The 4,524-nt window shown below is 32.6% G+C and overlaps 1 pseudogene; it reads right to left on the bottom strand.

Annotated features, from left to right (window-relative positions):
• Positions 1-354: 354 nt before the first annotated feature.
• On the bottom strand, positions 355-473 carry LOC112478711 (annotated as a pseudogene).
• Positions 474-4,524: the final 4,051 nt, after the last annotated feature.

Raw genomic sequence — 4,524 nt, 5'->3', positions numbered from 1 at the left:
TTTAAAGATGAATGCTACATTTGACATAGTTCTTGAGTTATTTTGGCTTTATCTCTCTGGTTATAGATATAGCTTTAAAGTTTTAAACTGTAAGCCTTTAAATTACTTGGCTCTCATTTAAGAAAATGAATGTTTAGCTTGCTTGAAGATCTATATATCCCTGGTATTTGGTATTTGCTAAAAACCATGAACTTTACTATTGACACTTTATAAAAATTATTTAAAAGTATTAAATTAAATTAAATTAATTATTATTATTATTTTTTTTAGGCGAGGCAACCTTTGGTTGACCTAACAGATTGCAAGGACCTTGTCAGCTTACAATCCCTTATTTTTTTTACTTTTCACTTTTTATGCCTACAGCACTTGGTCTTCTTAGGTGGTCTCCCATCCAAGTACTAACCAGGCCCAACCCTGCTTAGCTTCTGAGATCAGATGGGATTGGGCTTGTTCAGGGTAGCATGGCTATAGACTTAAAAGTATTTTAAAATCTTCAGCCCATCCCAAGAATGATAATGACTCTGGAAATCAGAGTAAAAGCAAGAAGAATTTAATTCATAGAAACATCTGCACACTGGGTTAATTAATTTTTATGGAGTAGATGGGAGCAAGTAACTTTCCATCCTCCTTGTATTCTTTTTGTAATTTCCAATGAATGTACTACATTCTAAGTGCTACTTCTCATCGAGACAAGCACATTTACATCTCTAAAGAACAAGAAGCTTCATTATATCAAGGTAGAAACATCTTCCATGGATATGATATTCTCATAAGTGATTTCCATTAAAGAAATTTATTGCTGAAGGGAAATTGACTGTATCTATCAAAATTTAAAATGCACGTCCCTTTATGTAAAGCATTGCTTATACTAGTAAGATTTGGGAAACAAATGCCCAATAGGGAACTGATTAAATGCATTATGGAATATTCACTTTTATATGGGCTGATATGGAAATATCATAAATATCATAACATTGTTATAATATTTAGTGAATTAAACTGGTGCAAAAGTGTGCATAGAATGCTATTTTTATCAAAAAGCAGAGTATGTATGTATCGTTTGTAAAGGCTTACTATTTCTCTAGAAAGGTACACAAGAAACTGGTAAAAGTACCGGCTCAGAGGAAGGGGGCCTGGTAACCAAGGAAGAGAAAAAAGATTCGGATTTATCTTTCACTGTTTATGTATTTTATCTTTTGAATAATATGTCAAGTACATTCATTACCTATTAAACAAACAGGCAAACAGGAATGTATTTCAAAGAAACTATATTCTTATTTCGAAAAGAATGAAATTCATATATCTAGGACAAGGTCTCAACTAGTCAGTTTCAATAAGCTACATAGAAATTTGGCAAAAGATTAAGATCACAGACTTTATCTCTGAAGTTACTAATGAGGGTTTATGCTCTTGTATTAGGAAGATGTACGTATTTTTTTTAAAACTCTAAATTTCCATAGCTTTATCGATTCTATAAACCTGAGATATAGTATATGTCTATATACATGTATATGTACATGTGTATATATATATATACATATTGATATATGAACATGTGTATGTATATATATATACACACATATATACATACATATGTACATATATATCTCGATTCTATAAACTTGAGATATAGTATATGTCTATAGTATATGTCTATATACATGTATATGTACATGTGTATATATATGTTTTCCTTCCCAAATAGATGGTAAGTATCTTTAGGTTAGTGACTTCATTTTTATTTTTGTAATGCATTAAAATGCCTACTATAGTTTCTTTTATATGGCAGGAGGTCTAAAACATTTTTATTCGTTGTATAGGAAAGAGATTACAATCTAGTAATCTCTACTTCTTGCTTTGGGGGATAAAAATGTAGTAGTTTATTTCAGCCTGCAAATAAAAACTTAGTATCTGCCACCTTTAGCAATTGAGTGATCTTAGAGCGGTATTAACTATTAACTGGATTTGTCGAGTATACTTCTCAAATAGACGGCTAGATATATTCATAAAACTATGACATAAAGGTGGAATTGTTGCTGTTTGTGATGAAAGTCATCTAGAGGCAATCCTAAAAGGAGCAACTGGATATAATCTGGCATGTACTGCTACTGCTACTCATCTAGTTTAGAAATAAACCATATTTATTTCTAATATAGTTTCTAAACGTAATGTTCCTCTTACTTTAGTGTGCTTATCTGTCTTCGCATCCAGTCAACATTATTCATCCTATATAGCTTTTTTAAGTGATGCATTGGACATTTTGAAAAGTCTCAATAAATGCTTGTTGAAGGAATGATTATGCACAGTCTACCTCCCTTGTGACTTAAGGTTCGAACGAGTTCTTCTGGGCAGATCCTAAGGGATTCATCTAGATTAGTTGTTTTGCATGAGGCTTGTTTACAATAACAGAGGAAGAAGTCTCCAGAGCCAGAAGAGCTCAGGTAGGATAGAAAAGGAAAGGAGGAAGTGGAAGGAACAATGTGCTGTAAGTCTCCAGCCAAAACTTGTATGGGAGAAGGAATGTGCACAAAAAAAGAATCACCTATTTTCAGGAAGAACAGGTGAAAATGGCAGAGCCAAAGCACCATGAGAATGTTAGCGTCCAGGGCCCTACTTAGTTATTTCCAGGAAAGACTCCAAGGGGAAGAAATACGACGAGGAAGCAGTGAAGTCTTACAAAATTAGAGTTGTTTGAGAACATATGTTATTCATGGGACTTCCCGAAGTAATTGATGGGAATCTATGTGGCAGAAGATTTAGTTGATGTGTCCACAAGTGTGAAATGAGCTATTACCATTATTCTGTCTCCATCAAAATGATAAGTTGGGCGTTTATAAATAAATGTAGATAAGGCATACTCAAACGCATGAATGAATTTGGTAAAGAAATATCTCCACGGGCATATATTCATAACATGTCAACTAACAATTTTTTTCTGAATTAAAATATATTAGCCTGTGCTTTTGGCATGAAATTAGGATAGGCCTACTGTTGTTTGATCAAGTGTTAAAGCTCATGATAAATAAATATCATCTTTGTAACTAAAGATAAGGCATACTCAAACGCATGAATGAATTTGGTAAAGAAATATCTCCACGGGCATATATTCATAACATGTCAACTAACAATTTTTTTCTGAATTAAAATATATTAGCCTGTGCTTTTGGCATGAAATTAGGATAGGCCTACTGTTGTTTGATCAAGTGTTAAAGCTCATGATAAATAAATATCATCTTTGTAACTAAACTTTATGTTATTTTCCCACTAAGAATGTTTTCATGTTTACAGGAAGGGATGTAATAATAAGAGATCCTGTGTTTTTTCTATTCTAGGCTCTTCTACTAAAAAATACTAACCCTAAAACATATATATATATATGTATATATATACACACTCGCACACACATGCATACACATATATATAATGTGTGTATGTATTCCTTTATTTACAAAATAGGAATATGTAACATTTATGATCTGAGTTCTTTGGTAGATCCTTTTTCCCATTGTGAAAGGAACTGCTTTCAAATCAATGCTGTATTTTTTATATTTTTCTTATTTAACCATCAGGCATTCAATGTTTGCTTGAATCATCAAAAAATTTATTTCAGATGGCAACTGACATTTTCTCATATTAAAAAAAAATAAATCCTTGAGTTGACAGACATTTAACAGTAGGAAGAAAGGCTTGAGCTGACAGTTGCTTCCTCGCATAGGCTTTTAATTACAGAGTCAGCATGCAAGCTTCAGAAGCCCTCAGGAGTCGGGAGCTAACATTGACTGGTGTTCAACCCACTGCTAGAATGGTAACAGGAAGAAATGTGGCAATGACCGGGTTTTACTGGGAATGGAGAATACATACCTGCTCTAGGACTAGGAGTTTTAAATTCATGTAGGAAAAAAAAAAGACCATCGTTTCATCTATATAATTTTATCAGAAAACAAATTATTTCCCATAATTAAAATTTTATAATAGTTAAGGGATTAATAATTCAGTTATATTTAAGCCTTTTAGATATTTAAGTCATGTCTTTTTAATGTAAATTAGATATTCTCCTGGCCCTTTAAGTACAGTATGCTGAACAAATTATAACTTCTGTTATGGAACCCAGTGATAAATTTAAATTTTTCCAGTTTTACTGTAAACACAAGACCCTATTTTTCTAGGTGTAGGTCTTTTATTAGCTATTTTTCTCAGCATCAGCTCTAACAAGAGTCCATTTGGTCTTTCTTAAAGGTTGTTTTCTGCAATCTAGGGACACAGATGACCAAGTCTGTTAAATTAGAAAATATTATTTCTTCATCATTGTAAATCAGTGGGCTTTTATCTAAGGCTTGAAAGACTTCTTTTCCTGTAGATTCAAGTATTTTATTATTTCTCATTTTTCTGATCATTTTCCAAAAATATTTACAGAACATCTATTATGTGCCAGGCGTGGGGGAAGTTGCTATAAATGTGTCCTTTGCATGAGCTAAATGCTGCTGAACTCAAATAGTTTGGGAAGCAGAGGAGGGCTGTGATAAT

The sequence above is a fragment of the Pteropus alecto genome, unplaced genomic scaffold (assembly GCF_000325575.1).
Source record: "Pteropus alecto unplaced genomic scaffold, ASM32557v1 scaffold22, whole genome shotgun sequence".
Classification (NCBI taxonomy): Eukaryota; Metazoa; Chordata; class Mammalia; order Chiroptera; family Pteropodidae; genus Pteropus; species Pteropus alecto.
This window is presented reverse-complemented; position numbering and strand designations above follow the sequence as displayed.